Source organism: Elaeis guineensis, chromosome 16, assembly GCF_000442705.2.
Source record: "Elaeis guineensis isolate ETL-2024a chromosome 16, EG11, whole genome shotgun sequence".
NCBI lineage: Eukaryota > Viridiplantae > Streptophyta > Magnoliopsida > Arecales > Arecaceae > Elaeis > Elaeis guineensis.
The window spans coordinates 1,432,426-1,449,925 of record NC_026008.2 but is presented as its reverse complement, the minus strand read 5'-3'; the positions used below and the strand labels follow the sequence as shown (position 1 = coordinate 1,449,925).

Below are 17,500 nucleotides of genomic sequence, written 5' to 3'. Positions count from 1 at the left end.
CCAAGGCTATAGACTCGTTGAATACATCAGTGTAGCGCGCGTGCGGCCCAGAACATCTAAGGGCATCACAGACCTGTTATTGCCTCAAACTTTTGTGGCCTAAGCGGCCATAGTCCCTCTAAGAAGCTATCCACGGAGGGATGCCTCCGCATAGCTAGTTAGCAGGCTGAGGTCTCATTCGTTAACGGAATTAACCAGACAAATCGCTCCACCAACTAAGAACGGCCGCACCACCACCCATAGAATCAAGAAAGAGCTCTCAGTCTGTCAATCCTTGCTATGTCTGGACCTGGTAAGTTTCCCCGTGTTGAGTCAAATTAAGCCACAGGCTCCACTCCTGGTGGTGCCCTTCCGTCAATTCCTTTAAGTTTCAGCCTTGCGACCATACTCCCCCCGGAACCCAAAAACTTTGATTTCTCATAAGGTGCCGACGGAGTCCTGAAAGCAACATCCGCCGATCCCTGGTCGGCATCGTTTATGGTTGAGACTAGGATGGTATCTGATCGTCTTCGAGCCTCCAACTTTCATTCTTGATTAATGAAAACATCCTTGGCAAATCCTTGGCAAATCCAAGAATTTCACCTCTGACTATGAAATACGAATGCCCCCGACTGTCCCTCTTAATCATTACTCCGATCCTGAAGGCCAACACAATAGGACCGAAATCCTGTGATGTTATCCCATGCTAATGTATCCAGAGCGTGGGCTTGCTTTGAGCCCTCTAATTTCTTCAAAGTAACGGCGCCGGAGGCACGACCCGTCCAGTTAAGGACAGGAGCGCATCGCGGGCAGAAGGGACGGGAAGGCCGGTGCACACCATGGGGCAGACCGGCCGGCCCAGCCCAAGGTCCAACTACGAGCTTTTTAACTGCAACAACTTAAATATACGCTATTGGAGCTGGAATTACGGCGGCTGCTAGCACCAGACTTGCCCTCCAATGGATCTTCGTTAAGGGATTTAGATTGTGCTCATTCCAATTACCAGACTCGAGGAGCCCGGTATTGTTATTTATTGTCACTACCTCCACATGTCAGGATTGGGTAATTTGCGCGCCTGCTGTCCTCCTTGGATGTGGTAGCCGTTTCTCAGGCTCCCTCTCTGGAATCGAACCCTAATTCTCCGTCACCCGTCACCACCATGGTAGGTGTCACGGGGCAACTTTCAGCTTCCAAAATTGCTTCCGTGATGGTGCTAACTCTCTTAGCTAGCCAACACCCCAAGGTATGAGACACAAGTGGTTACAGGGAAAAACCCCCAACCTTTTTCTTACTTTTCCTCTCAAAAGTACAAAGGACACACCTGCCTCATGCAAGAGGTCTCTCACCCTCTCACCTTGGTGTACAAGCACTCAAAACCCTCCCAGGTTACACAGAATGCTCTCTCACAGCCTATGGAAACACCCTTCCTTGGCTGATTTTCCCCTTTCTCGGCTGCCTCCCTCAGCCTTGGCCGACAGGCCTTATATAGCATCTCTGGCCGTGGGCCACTCGCCCACTTTCCTGGCAGCGCGCGCCCACTCCCTGGTAGCGCGCCCACTTTGCTGGGTAGTTGGCCGAGCTGCCCAACCACCAGCAACTGCGAGTCCCAGTCAGCCACGTCCCGGAACTGCAAGGAACCGCCAGCAACCGCAGCCTGGCGTGCGCGCGTGCCGACGGTGCGCACCTCCGACTTGCGTGCGCACGCCTCCGCTTTTCGCAGCGCACGTCTCCTGCGCACGTCACCCATGCTGTGCCGTAGCTGGACTCTGCTATTTCCGCACACACTCCACTTTCTGCACGCATGGCTCCTGCGCACGTGCCCCCGCGCTGCGCTGTGCCCTGCCCGTGCAATCACATCCGTGCCCGCAAGTAGTGCCGCGCCTGCATCCATGCAGTGCCGCGCCTGTGCCCGAGCTGTGCCACGCCCATGCCCGAGCTGTGCTGCGCCCATACCCACAGACAGAGCCGAGTCCTTCTGGCCGAACCCAGGCCGAGGTGCGCCAAGCCTGCGCACTCGTGCCACGCATCATCGCCATGTCGCGCGCTCCTTCGATGTGCCATGCCGAAGATGTGCGCCCTCCCTGCGCACAATGCTGTGCCGAGCCCCCTCCCCGTGCAGCAAGGCATGGCACGGTGCCGCCTGCGCCCGTGCCAAGCCCGTGTCCAAGGCTTCAGCCCTGTGACAAACCTCCCCCACTTGATGAAGCCAACGTCCCTGTTGGTCGGGAAGCTAAAAACTCTTGTACCTGCTGCTCGAATTGCCAAAGGGAAGTCTCCTTCTCCCAGCTGGTCTCATTATCTGGAACTCCACTCCACTTTACCAAGTACTCCACCCTCCTGTTCTTCTTGCTTTGCCCCAAGACCCGGCGATCAAGTATTTTCTCCACCTCGCGTGTGTACTCCGTTCTGATTGTCGGAGGGGCACGCTTCATCTGTCGCCGTGAAGGTACTCCTTCACCTCCGTCTTAGTAAAATGGCTTCAAGAAACTCACATGGAAAGTCGGATGGATTTTCATTCTGGCGGGCAGCTGTAATCGGTATGTCACTGCACCAACCTTCTGAAGCGAAAATTTAGTGCAGGGGCAAAATGGTAATTTTAAAACTTTTTCAAAATTACTATTTTACAGCGGAATTATTAATTAATCTCATTAATTAATACTAATTAACCCTACACTAGGATCTAAATATGATACAACAGCATGCATTTAAATTTGAAATTCAAATTTGAATCAGTAAACGTTTTACAGTACTGTGTTCAGAACACATCACCTTTTGCGGGTAGTCGATCACCGCAATCTGATCACCGTCGGAGGGCTCTGATTGTTATATCACAGCCATCCAACTGTCTGGCCTCTGCGGATCGTCCACACGAAGCTCCCGTCTGATCAGCTCCTCACGAATGCTAGTTCGTGATTTCACCCTTTTGATGGCAGATGTTGATCGAACTCCTTCGATCGATGTGTGCCGACTTCTCGGATGCTCCAGATTGTTTGCACAATTACTTGAGAGGCTGATGGATCTCTCTCTGAAATTTGGTGGACTCACGACACTCGTGGCACACCAATCTCACTTCCCGAACCCTAGGTAGAAACCCTAGGGTACACACCAAAAACCCTGTGCCCAATTTTCTCTCTTTTCTTTCTTTTTCTCTCGGAAGGTTTTGGACCTTCACCTTGCGCAGAAGCCTTCCTCACACCCCAAAGTTTCTCTCCTAATTTTTCTACGCACGTCCCACCTTTCTCCCCTTTTTAAAACAACGTCGAACGTATCTTATCCGCGTGAGAGGATAAAGACAAGAGGTTACACATTTGAATTCAAATCAAATTTGAATTCAAACGAAAACCAACTTATCCCTATCCTTTTGGGCGTGAGAAGAGAAGGGGCGTGGATCTTTGTGCGTGGAAAAAGTTTCACGAGAAACCTTTTCTCATGTAAGTAATGTGGCGCACAAAATGGATAAGGATGAAAGGGCAAGTGATAAGTTATCCATTCAAATTCAAACATGCTTTGAATTTGAATGGCTAACTAATTATTTTATCCATCCATATGGCGCACAAATGAGGACGTGGGGAAGGGTTTTGCATGAGAAAAATTTCACGAGAAGTTTCTTCTCGTGAATTCAAATGGGTGCAAGGAAGTTGGGTGACGCAGGGAATTTAAAACAAGGTGGTTTGATTCAAATTGAGCCAACCTAGTTTAAAATAGGTTGAGCACAATTAGACCAAATTAAACCCAACATAATTAGGCTTAATTAGGCTTAATAAAATCCTAATCAAATCAAGAATTAACTAAACCTAACCCCTGATCAAATCAGGGACTAAACCACCTTAGCGATTAGGTCAACATTTAACCTAATCGGGTCAATCCAAACTGAATCCAATTCAATTGGACTTGATCCAAAAATAATTACTCAATCAAATTGAGTTAATTAGTGATTAAATCACTAATTAAACCTCTCATAAATATTGAGTCCAAATCCGATGGGCAATCAGGCATCAGAGACCATCGATATGAAACCCTGATCAAAGAGTTCATATTTCAAATTCAAAATTCGAAATTCAAAATTTTGACCTCGGTACCCAAAATGTGTGGAACTCATGATTAGAGAATCCTAATTCTCAATCATAGAGTTCCAGATAGATAAGACTCATAATCAGCCATCAGATCAGAAAGGAACCTCTAATGTGTGTGACCCCGCAGGTTTGAACCTAAGCCGGTAGCACAGGAACCAATTTCTGTACTAATCGAAGTGACCATCTAGCAATGGTACCCGACGACCGGATAGGTCGAATAATCGCAATCGCAACATTCAGAACCTACGTGAATATGGTTACCGTATAATTCATCTCTTTTGACCCCTGTGTTTAGGATGACTCAGGGTTAAACTATCAACCCTGATGATATCATCCGAATCGTGCTCAACTCAATTAGTCCTATGACTCCTCACTAGGACTACCCTGGCCAAGGTTTTGCTAAATTGAAACATGACTGTACACAGCTCCTAAACTGGAGTGGTCAATCCCATCTTGACACACGCACCGACAAGTCAAGTACTTGACTACACCCAGCAACCTTCCGTCACTGAATTAGAAATTCAGGTAGTCCAGTGCCTAAGTGCAGTGAGTTGCTTGCAAGTCACCGTGGCGGTCTCAGGTCGGAGGGACATTTATACCCATATCCCATCGGAGCAAATCTTGACAGCAGAAATAGCTCCGGAGTTGGTCACGTTCAGTGCAGATGTACCATTACATCTCACCTGTATGCCATACCAGTGTCTCCACACTCTTTGGTTATGAGGACAACCAACCCATATGGCACACAATGACCTATGCTCGATAAATATTGTCGTCCTTGGTAACAACGTATCATTTGGTCGCGAACATGTTTAAGGACTAAACGACAAATCCTCCTTTGTCGAGTCTAAATAGTCCTAAGGACTTCACCACAACACAGGAGTTCATTAGAAGATGAAACATTTGTGATGAAAAAATACCAAAATAACTTTTATTTATTTATAATTCATGTACTAATACAAAAGGAGCACAACCGTCAACAGGCTGACGATTGGCTTTGGGACACTATTCCCAACAATCTCCCACTTGGCCTAAAGCCTATCGGTGCAGTATCTAATACCCATCTTCGACTTGTAGTCGTTGAACTCCTTCACCGCAATGGCTTTAGTGAATGGGTCGGCCAGGTTCTCCTTCCCGTCGATCTTCTGAAGGTCGACATCACCTCGATCCACGATCTCCCGGATGAGATGGTAGCGGCGCAGATATGCTTCGTCCGCTGGTGTGCCTTTGGTTCCTTCGCCTGAGCAATGGCTCCAGAGCTGTCGCAGTAGAGCAGAACTGGACCAACAAGGGAGGGTGCTACTCCGAGCTCGGTGATGAATTTTCTCAGCCACACCGCTTCTTTGGCAGCATCTGATGCAGCAATATACTCCGCCTCGCATACTGAATCAGCCACAGTGTGCTGCTTGGAACTCTTCCAGCAGACAGCCCCACCATTAAGGGTAAAAATAAATCCTGACACACTCTTGCTATCATCGCGATCAGACTGGAAACTAGAGTCTGTAAACCCTATAAGTCTCATGTCCGATTCACCATATATAAGCCACTGGTCCTTAGTATTTCTTAAATACTTCAGGATGGTTTTAACAACCTTCCAGTGATTCTCTCCTGGATCAGATTGGTATCTACTCACTACCCCTAGTGAGTATGCCACATCTGGTCGTGTACATGTCATGGCGTACATGATAGATCCCACTGCTGAAGCATATGGAATCCTACCCATACGCTCTCTCTCTTGAGGTGTTGTCGGACAATCCCTCTTCGAGAGAGAAATTCCATGGCCTATCGGTAGATAGCCTTTCTTGGAATTTTCCATGCTGAACCTTTTCAGCATAGTATCAATGTACGTGGACTGGGATAAGCCAAGCAACTTTTTGGATCTATCCCTATAGATCCTCATCCCTAGGATGTAGGAAGCTTCTCCCAGATCCTTCATGGAGAACTGTGACGATAGCCAAATCTTTATTCCCTGTAATGCAGGGACATCATTCCCGATTAAGAGAATGTCATCCACATACAATACAAGAAATACTACTGCTGGACCATTAGCCCACTTATAAATGCAGGGTTCTTCTCCATTCTTAACGAAGCCATACGTTTTGATCGTTCTATCAAAACGTATGTTCCAACTCCGAGATGCCTGCTTAAGTCCATAAATGGACCTCTGTAGCTTGCACACCTTAGACTCATCTGTGGATGTGAACCCTTCAGATTGTATCATATACACCTCTTCGTCCAGCTCTCCGTTTAGGAAAGCTGTCTTCACATCCATCTGCCAGATTTCATAGTCCAGATGGGCAGCTATCGCAAGCATAATCCGAATGGATTTGAGCATTGCCACAGGAGAAAACGTCTCGTCATAGTCTATACCATAACATTGACGATATCCCTTGGCAACCAAACGGGCTTTATAGGTCTCCACCTTTCCGTCTGCGCCCCTCTTCCTTTTGAAGACCCACTTACACCCTATGGGTTTTACTCCTTCGGGTGGGTCAACCAATGTCCATACATCGTTGACCTTCATGGACTCCATTTCGGATTTCATGGCCTCTAGCCATTTCTCAGAGTCAGGTCTCTGCATTGCATCCATGTAGGTGATCGGATCCTCATCGTTTTCATCAAGTTCGATAGGATCACCATCCCGGACCAAGAAATCATAATATCTGTCCGGTTGATGTGGTACTCTACCAGACCGCCTTAAGGGTGCATAATCAATGGGCTCCGGATCTGATCTAATCAAATCCGGTTCAGGTTCAGTAACATGTGTCGGTTTTTCCACCTGTCGAACTTCGTCAAGTTCGACTTTAGAGGCAACAGTTCCTTCACTAAGGAACTCCTTTTCTAAAAAGATTGTCTTAAGGCTGACAAATACCTTTTGCTCATCAGCAAGGTAGAAATAATACCCTTTGGTCTCTTTTGGGTACCCTATAAAATTACACTTGTCAGACCTAGGTCCAAGCTTGTCTGTAATTAAATGTTTAACATAAGCCGGACACCCCCAAACCCTAAGGTGCGAGAGTACTGGCTTACGTCCTATCCATATCTCATATGGCGTTTTGGCTACAGACTTACTCGGAACTCTATTTAGAAGGTAACAAGCCGATTCGAGCGCATATCCCCAGAGGGAGATCGGCAGACCAGCAAACCCCATCATGGATCGAACCATGTCTAACAGGGTCCGATTCCTCCTTTCAGACACACCATTATGCTGTGGTGTTCCAGGAGGAGTCCACTGAGAGAGAATCCCATTCTCCCCTAGATACGTCAGAAACTCATTGGAAAGGTATTCACCTCCTCGATCAGATCGAAGAGTTTTAATACACTTCCCAGTTTGTTTTTCTACCTCATTTCGGAATAGTTTGAACATTTCAAATGATTCCGACTTATGCTTCATTAAATAGACATACCCATACCTAGATAGGTCGTCTGTGAAGGTTATGAAGTAGAAAAATCCACCTCTTGCACTTGAGCTCATGGGTCCACATACATCAGAATGTACCAGACCTAAGAGTTCACTGGCTCGCTCACCTTTTCCAGTAAAAGGTGACTTGGTCATCTTTCCAAGAAGACAGGACTCACAGGTTGGAAGTGATTCACAATCACTAACTTCAAGAATTCCTTCTTGAGCCAACCTGTTTATCCTATTCTTATTGATATAACCTAGCCTACAGTGCCAAAGGTAGACTTCTGACACATTATCTATTCTAGAGCGTTTACCGAATTTTTGAACCACATTAACAGACTGTGATAGTAAGTAAATTCCATTATTTAATTGTCCAACAAATATTGTAACACCATTCAAAATGATATTGCAAATATTTCTTTTTATTAAAAAATCATAACCGTACATGGCCAAAAGGCCTACAGAAATAATATTTAATAAAAAACTTGGACAATAGTGACATTCACTCAGAATTACATTACGAGAATTGATTACAAGACTCATGATTCCTAAAGCTAGAACTAGAACTTTGCATCCATCTCCAACATTCAGGAACCTCTCGCCTTCATCAAATCTCCTACTGACCTGCAGACCCTGCATCGAATTACAAATATGATAAGGGCTTCCGGTATCCAATACCCAGGCAGTAGTATCACAAATTGAAAAGTTGCAAGGAGTTATCATATAATTACCTTGCTTCTTCTTTGGCCTGTTCGGGTCCAGGGAGGCAATGTATTGAGGACAGTTCCTCTTCCAATGCCCGTGCTTCTTGCAAAAGAAGCACTCCGCCTGGCTCTGGTCATGCTTGCGCTTCTTGGTCTGACCCCGTGCTACTGTCCCAGCATGAGATTGCACCTTCTTATTTTTCTTCTTCTTGTTCTTCTTCCCCTTCCCAAAGGGTTGACGACGAGAAAAAGACCCTCCCACTACATTCACCGACTCCTTATGGAGTTGGTGATCCTTCTCAAAGTTCTGCAGCAACCCCAACAATCCGTGGTAGTTTACTGCAGGCTTTGTCATTCGAAAATGAGTAAGAAATGGGAGGAAGGACTTGGGCAAGGAATTAAGGATCGCATCCTTACCGAGCTGCTCGTGCAGAGGAAAGCCCAATTTGCTTAGGCGCTCAATCATCTCGATCATATACAGTACATGATCAGTGACTGAGGCCCCATCCCTCATCCGAGCATTGAAAATAGCACAACTAGTTTTGTGCCTTTCAACGTCGTCAGGCGTGCCAAAGGAGTCGTTCAACATTTGAAGCATCTCCTGTGGCTGGGCATTCTCAAACCTTCGGCTGAACTCGTCATTCATTGCTGCCAGCATAATACATCGAACGGTGGTGCGGTCATTGAGCCACTTCAAGTAAGTATCTCGGATCGCCTTACTAGCGTTCGGAGCTGGCTCCTCAGGTGCTGGATCCGTTACTACATAAAGGATCCGCTCATGCTCAAGGACGATTTTCAATTTTCGATACCAGCTATCGAAATTGGGTCCCATGAGCTTGTCATTATCTAATAATGATCGGAGCGACAGGGTAGTGGCCATAGCTGCTTAAAGGAAAACGAGACCTCTATTAGTACATAAATTAATACTAAAGACTTGGACTTTAGTCTAAAGTTTTTCCCAATATTTTTACGAACTGGTAGCCTCATCCTCCAATTCGAGAAATTACTTTAATTCCTTAATGGGTACTAGAATCCACACAGACTACACACGAGCCCAACTTTGGTTGGTCAACCCATGTGCATCTATGGGTAGGTTCTTAACCAGTTGTTTCTCTAAACAACTTCTAGTAATTTATTTTGCCCCAGAACCTAATCAGTAGGCTTTGGCCTCCACTGAAAAGATCTGGTTAGGTCCAACCATTAACATGACTTAATTTAGTGAATCGGACCAATAAATGATCAGGCCCGACTTTGGCCGGCCAACCTAACCACCATCAGAAAGACTCAATCAAATTATCATATTATGAATAATAATTCCATTAGCCAATGAGCACCAGGCCTTTGGGCCTCCAATGATCATTGAACTAATGGACTCATTATCATTCACTTAATGGGAGGCTATGACTTAGTTATCATTATAACTTAATCATTTTAGGGACCTAATAATTTTTGAGGATTTTATTAAAGAATAGTAGAGAAGAAATCATCCAGCCAATTTCAATCCTCCCACTGACTTCACCAAGTCAGATTAAAAAGGATTTAATTAAAGCTGGCATTAGGAGCACCTAAATCAGTCATACTGATTTACCTAATGACATGGGTGAGCTCTAATCACCAAGTGATCTAATCAAAATCTAACTTACCAGATTGGCCAGGTAAGTGAGATCAGTGGTGGGGATTTGCCATTAACTCGTCAATGATCGAATCAATGCGAGTAGCTCCCGCTTAAGAACCACTGGTCAAAACTGCCGAACTTACCTTAGACACCAACCGGTTCATTAGTTTTAATTTTGATCAACTTAGTAAATAGAGCTCCACCGCGTAGCCATGAATTAAGTCCATCTTGGTCTAGTTAAAGACATGGACCCATTCAACTACAACTATTGAAGTTGAGTCTAGAGTATCCTTGACCTAATCTAATTCAACTTTTGATTAGATTTGACCAATTACTCCAATTAGTCTATTTTTTTAAACTAACCTTAGGTCTAACCCAATTATGGACCTAATTCATCTAACCCATTGACCCAAAAGTTTATGCAATTGTCTTAGGTCTTAATTCACAATTCTAGACCTACTAGACAACACTTAATTCTTTTAATTAAGTACTTGGGCTGATGGGTCAGGGTTTGGCATTTCGAAAATAATTTTCAAATTTGAAAGATTTTATTTTCTGTTCACCAAATGTGTTAACTCATTTCACAAACGGATCAGCACATTTCATAAACAGCAATTCTATTGCTCATTTCATAACAGAAAATAACTCAAAATAAATCATAAATTTTCTTTTAGATCTAATCTAACACATGATAAATTTCTTAATTAAGTCCTTTCGCTGCTTCATCGGCATGGGATATAATTGCATCAGCACCCCTACCGCCATAGGAGACCCCATCGAATGGGAAGAGAGGGCCTTTAAACCCTACTTTTCTCCTATGACCGGACGGCCATGGCAACCAACCCAATTAGATTACTTGCTACTTGGATCATGTATATCTAAATATACAAATTTCAAAATTTAAATTTTTGAATTTCAAATTTCAAATTTCAAATTTCAAATTTTAAATTTCAAATTTGAGATTTCAACCAAATTTCAAATTTCAAATTTTCAATCTTTGAATTTTAAATTTTGAATTTCAAATTTCAAATTTCAAATTTCAAATTTGAGATTTCAACCAAATTTTAAATTTCTAATTTTGAATTTTGAATTTCAAATTTCAAATTTCGAATTTCAAATTTTAAATTTCAAATTTGAGATTTCAACCAAATTTCAAATTTCAAATTTTGAATTTCAAATTTGAAACTTCTAACAAATTTCAAATTTCAAATTTCAAATCTTTTTGAATTTCGAATTTTGAATTTTGAATTTCAAATTTAAACTTATAGATTACACCTTAATCTACGCATGCATATGTATATCATATTCTAGAACCTGCTCTGATACCAATTGAAGCGAAAATTTAGTGCAGGGGCAAAATGGTAATTTTAAAACTTTTTCAAAATTACTATTTTACAGCGAAATTATTAATTAATCTCATTAATTAATACTAATTATCCTACACTAGGATCTAAATATGATACAACAGCATGCATTTAAATTTGAAATTCAAATTTGAATCAGTAAACGTTTTACAGTACTGTGTTCAGAACACATCACCTTTTGCGGGTAGTCGATCACCGCAATCTGATCACCGTCGGAGGGCTCTGATTGTCATGTCACAGCCACCCAACTGTCTGGCCTCTGCGGATCGTCCACACGAAGCTCCCGTCTGATCAGCTCCTCACGAATGCTAGTTCGTGATTTCACCCTTTTGATGGCAGATGTTGATCGAACTCCTTCGATCGATGTGTGCCGACTTCTTGAATGCTCCGGATCGTCTGCACAATTACTTGAGAGGCTGATGGATCTCTCTCTGAAATTTGGTGGACTCACGACACTCGTGGCACACCAATCTCACTTCCCGAACCCTAGGTAGAAACCCTAGGGTACACACCAAAAACCCTGCGCCCAATTTTCTCTCTTTTCTTTCTTTTTCTCTCGGAAGGTTTTGGACCTTCACCTTGTGCAGAAGCCTTCCTCACGCCCCAAAGTTTCTCTCCTAATTTTTCTACGCACGTCCCACCTTTCTCCCCTTTTTAAAACAACGTCGAACGTATCTTATCCGCGTGAGAGGATAAAGACAAGAGGTTACACATTTGAATTCAAATCAAATTTGAATTCAAACGAAAACCAACTTATCCCTATCCTTTTGGGCGTGAGAAGAGAAGGGGCGTGGCTCTTTGTGCATGGAAAAAGTTTCACGAGAAACCTTTTCTCGTGTAAGTAATGTGGCGCACAAAATGGATAAGGATGAAAGGGCAAGTGATAAGTTATCCATTCAAATTCAAACATGCTTTAAATTTGAATGGCTAACTAATTATTTTATCCATCCATATGGCGCACAAATGAGGACGTGGGGAAGGGTTTTGCATGAGAAAAATTTCACGAGAAGTTTCTTCTCGTGAATTCAAATGGGTGCAAGGAAGTTGGGTGACGCAGGGAATTTAAAACAAGGTGGTTTGATTCAAATTGAGCCAACCTAGTTTAAAATAGGTTGAGCACAATTAGACCAAATTAAACCCAACATAATTAGGCTTAATTAGGCTTAATAAAATCCTAATCAAATCAGGAATTAACTAAATCTAACCCCTGATCAAATCAGGGACTAAACCACCTTAGCGATTAGGTCAACATTTAACCTAATCGGGTCAATCCAAACTGAATCCAATTCAATTGGACTTGATCCAAAAATAATTACTCAATCAAATTGAGTTAATTAGTGATTAAATTACTAATTAAACCTCTCATAAATATTGAGTCCAAATCTGATGGGCAATCAGGCATCAGAGACCATCGATATGAAACCCTGATCAAAGAGTTCAAATTTCAAATTCAAAATTCAAAATTCAAAATTTTGACCTCGGTACTCAAAATATGTGGAACTCATGATTAGAGAATCCTAATTCTCAATCATAGAGTTCCAGATAGATAAGACTCATAATCAGCCATCAGATCAGAAAGGAACCTCTAATGTGTGTGACCCCGCAGGTTCGAACCTAAGCCGGTAGCACAGGAATCAATTTCTGTACTAATCGAAGTGACCATCTAGCAATGGTACCCGACGACCGGATAGGTCGAATAATTACAATCGCAACATTCAGAACCTACGTGAATATGGTTACCGTATAATTCATCCCTTTTGACCCCTGTGTTTAGGATGACTCAGGGTTAAACTGTCAACCCTGATGATATCATCCGAATCGTGCTCAACTCAATTAGTCCTGTGACTCCTCACTAGGACTACCCTGGCCAAGGTTTTGCTAAATTAAAACACGACTGTACACAGCTCCTAAACTGGAGTGGTCAATCCTATCTTGACACACGCACCGACAAGTCAAGTACTTGACTACACCCAGCAACCTTCCGTCACTGAATTAGAAATTCAGGTAGTCCAGTGCCTAAGTGCAGTGAGTTGCTTGCAAGTCACCGTGGCGGTCTCAGGTCGGAGGGACATTTATACCCATATCCCATCGGAGCAAATTTTGACAGCAGAAATAGCTCTGGAGTTGGTCACGTTCAGTGCAGATGTACCATTACATCTCACCTGTATGCCATACCAGTGTCTCCACACTCTTTGGTTATGAGGACAACCAACCCATATGGCACACAACGACCTATGCTCGATAAATATTGTCGTCCTTGGTAACAACGTATCATTTGGTCGCGAACATGTTTAAGGACTAAACGACAAATCCTCCTTTGTCGAGTCTAAATAGTCCTAAGGACTTCACCACAACACAGGAGTTCATTAGAAGATGAAACATTTGTGATGAAAAAATATCAAAATAACTTTTATTTATTTATAATTCATGTACTAATACAAAAGGAGCACAACCGTCAACAGGCTGACGATTGGCTTTGGGACACTATTCCCAACACCTTCTTGACGATCTCAAATGGCCCGTCGTACTTGGGAACTAGACCCCGATGCACCGTCTTGCTACTGATTTTCTTCCAAATCTGGGGAGTCAGCTTCAGCAATACCTGATCCCCAACCTGGAACTCCCGACCACACCTTCCTCGATCTGCATATTTCTTCATGCACCGAGCTGCCTTGTGAAGACTGTCTTGCACTGCTTCGAAAAGCTCCTGCTTTGATCGCGCATATCGGTAGGCCGCTGGGCACCTACCCTGTGATCTGCTCCTGGCAATTTCATGAGGAGTTAAGGGCTGATGCCCCATTGCTAACTCAAAAGGGCTCATACCTGTGGCCGAAGACTTGTGCAGGTTGTAGCAAAACTGCGCTGAGTCCATCAATTCCAGCCAATTCTTTTGGTTGGCTGTGACAAAGTGCCACAGATACTCCTCAAGTAGGCCGTTGACTCTCTCCATCTGGCCATCCGTTTGAGGATGATTGGTGGTGGAAAACTTCAGATTGGTCCCCATCAAGCTGAAGAGTGCCGTCCAAAACCACCCTGTGAAGCGTGCATCACGGTCGCTCACAATGTCCTCCGACAAGCCGAAGTACTTGACCACCTGTTTGTAGAAGAGCTCTGCAGCCACCTCTGCTGAGCATGCTTTTGGGGCCGGGATGAACACCCCATATTTGGAGAATCGGTCCACCACAACCATGACCGATGCCATTCCATCCACCAAAGGAAAACCGCTAATGAAGTCCATGTTGACTGACACCCACGGCTTCTCTGGAATGGGCAGTGGCTGAAGCAATCCTGCTGCACGTTGCCTCTCCACCTTGTCTTGTTGGCACACAAGACATGTCTTGACATATGCCTCGACATCCTGCTCCATGCGTGGCCAATAATAACTGCGCTCCACCAAAGCCAGCATCCATTCGCGACCCGGATGACCAGCCCACTTGCTGTCATGGCATTCCTTCAAGATTTCCTCCCGTAATCCTGCCCAAGAGGGACATATAATCTGTTACCCCTAGAGTGCAGCAGATCTGATTCTAGCCAATAACGCCGCACCAAGCCATCCCGGACTGTACCAAGCATTGATATTCTGGATCAGATGGCGCTTGCTCCTTGACTCGCTGCAGTAGATCTCCCTGGATCTGCACCATTGCTGCAGCAGTCACCTCTTCGGTTTGGCACCGACTCAATGCATTGGCCACCTAGTTTTGTCTACCAGGTCGATGCTCCCAAGCAAAGTCATACTCTGCCAGCAGCTCTTGCCAGCGCGCCTGCCTGGCAGAAAGTTTGCACTGCGTCTGGAAGAAAGTGTTGGCGACATTGTCGGTCTTCACGATGAAGTGGCTGCCCAGCAGGTACACCCGCCATATCCGCAAGCAATGGACAACTGCCAGCATTTCCTTCTCGTGTGCAGGGTATCTTCCTTCAGCTTCTTTGAGTTTTCTGCTCTCAAAGGCCACTGGATGTCCATCTTGGATTAGCACTCCTCCTAGTGCTCGGTCACTTGCATTCGTGACTACTTCGAAGGGCTTCTCGAAGTTAGGCAGCAACAAAACTGGTTCGGAAGCCATAGACTTCTTCACCTTGTCAAAGGGTTCTTGGCATGCATGCGTCCATGCCCAAGGCTTATCCTTCTTCAACAGATCTGTCAAAGGGGCTGTCTTCTTGGCATATCCCTGCACAAATCTGCGATAATAGTTAGCCAAACCAAGGAAGGACCTTAGTTCGGTTGCCTTGGTAGGTGCCGGCCACTCCACAACTGCACGCACCTTGGCCTCATCCATGCGCACTTGACCATGTCCAATCTTGTGCCCAAGGAAGCTTATCTCTTGCTTGGCAAACTCGCACTTCTCACGTTTGACATAGAGTTGTTGCTGTCTCAACCGTGAAAGTGCCTTCTCCAAGTGAATCAAATGATCCTCCAATGACTCACTGTAAATGACAATATCGTCAAGATAAACGACCACAAACTCATCAAGGTAGTCATAAAAAACCTCATTCATAAGGTTGCAGAAAGTGGCTGGCGCATTCGTCAGCCCGAAGGGCATTACAAGGAACTCAAAAGCTCCATAACGAGTTACACAGGTGGTCTTCCCTTCATCTCCTTCCGCGATGCGAACCTGCCAATATCCGAAGTGCAGGTCCAGCTTGGTGAAGAATGTTGCCTTGGCCAATCTGTCAAACAGGTCAGCCGCAAGGGGGATAGGGTACTTATTCTTCACCGTTACCCTGTTCAGGGCCCTGTAATCTATGCACATGCGCAGCGAACCATCCTTCTTCCTTTGAAACAGCATCGGGGCTCCATAAGGTGCTTTGGAAGGCTGGATCAAGCCGGCATCCAGCAGTTTAGTCAATTGCTTGCGCAGCTCCCCCAGTTCCATGGGACTCACGCGATAGGGCGCTTGGGCTGGTGCCTTCACCCCCGGCACCAACTCGATCTTGTGGTCAGTTGTTCTCCTTGGTGGAAGTTCCTTTGGCAGTTCGGCTGGCATGAGGTCTGCATGCTTCTGCAGCAGGTCAGCCACTTCATTGGGAACTTCCGCCATGACTCCTTCCTTCATTTCCACCAAGGCCACCAGGAAGGTAGCTTCACCTCGTCTCAGCCCATGCTTTACCTGCAAGGCTGACAACATCGCACCAGATGTTCCTCCATTCTTTGCTGGAGGGTTAGCCACACTCGAGATGAAGCAAGGGTATTCTTCATGCAGCAACATTAGCCCACCCAGATGCGGCAGCAAAGCTGCCTTTGCTTGCACAAAGAACTCAAGACCCAGGATGATATCAAAATCATCCAATGTAACAATGGTGAAACCGAGAATACCAGTCCAAGACCCAAGGGATACCTGGACGCCAGCAGCAATCCCAGCAACATCACGAGCCGCAGACTTCACAGCTTTGATCTTGCTGCTGCTCTTGGTCACCTTCAGTCCGAGTACATGCGCAATCCGCTCGGTCATGAAGTTGTGTGTTGCGCCTGTGTCCGCCATGGCCAACATCTCCTTTCCGCCCAGCCTGACCTTCATGTACATCAGGCCGGATGGTATGCTCCTCTCCGCTCGCATGGCATTGACGAGTTGGAGTGGATTGATGCGTGAGGGGCTGGCTTCATCACCTCGGCCACCCTCCTCTACCACAGCATTGAGTCTTTCCTTCTTCGGGCAGTCCTTTGCCCTGTGCAGTCCACCACATATAAAACAACCAGAGAAAGTACTGGTTTTACCTTTCTCTTGTGCGCTTGCCTTGCCAACGCTTTGGCCATCCGCTCGGCCTTTGGATTTCTTCTGGGCAGCTGGCTTCCTGCCTTTGGACTTGGGCTTGCTAGTCCCTTTTGCACCCTCTACAGGCCGACTGATGCGAAAATCAACCAAGCCATCCGCTGCAGCCATGGTCGAGGGCAAGTCTTTCACGCCTTGCCTCCGAAGTTCCATCTGCGCCCACGGTTGCAAGCCGGACAGGAAATTAAATAGCCTGTCCTCATCCGACATGTTGCGGATGTCCAGCATCAACGAGCTGAATTCTTTGACATAGCTCCTCACCGAGCCCACATGTCGCAGCTTTTTCAAGGATTCCCGCACCAACCATGAAGTATTGCAGGGTAGGAACTGGTCCTTCAGTTCTTTCTTAAGGGTCTCCCAAGCCTCGATCTTCGATCTGCCCGCACTAGCATCATCGTCTAACCTGGTGCGCCACCATAACTTTGCATCTTTGGTTAGATACATGCTAGTAAGAGTTACTTTCTCTTTATCAGGGACTCTTGCAGCGATGAAGTACTGCTCCATGTCCCATAGAAAATTCTCGATAGCCTTAGCATCGCGCTCCCCCTCGAAGGCCTTTGGCTCCGGCACCTTCATTGAGCGGGATGGTTCTGCAGC

The 17,500-nt window shown here is 45.3% G+C and overlaps 2 long non-coding RNA genes across 2 annotated transcripts in view; one reads left to right on the top strand and one right to left on the bottom strand.

Moving 5' to 3' along the window:
- The first annotated feature begins 589 nt into the window (after positions 1-589).
- The window catches only part of LOC140854323 (uncharacterized), a 135,743-nt gene continuing 118,832 nt past the window's right edge, over positions 590-17,500 (top strand). The window contains exon 1 of the long non-coding RNA XR_012137530.1: positions 590-847. This is a non-coding gene — a long non-coding RNA (uncharacterized lncRNA). The remainder of the gene's footprint in view (positions 848-17,500) is intronic.
- Positions 676-17,500, bottom strand: part of LOC140854326 (uncharacterized) — a 23,754-nt gene continuing 6,929 nt past the window's right edge. Inside the window, exon 2 of the long non-coding RNA XR_012137533.1 lies at positions 676-1,022. This is a non-coding gene — a long non-coding RNA (uncharacterized lncRNA). The remainder of the gene's footprint in view (positions 1,023-17,500) is intronic.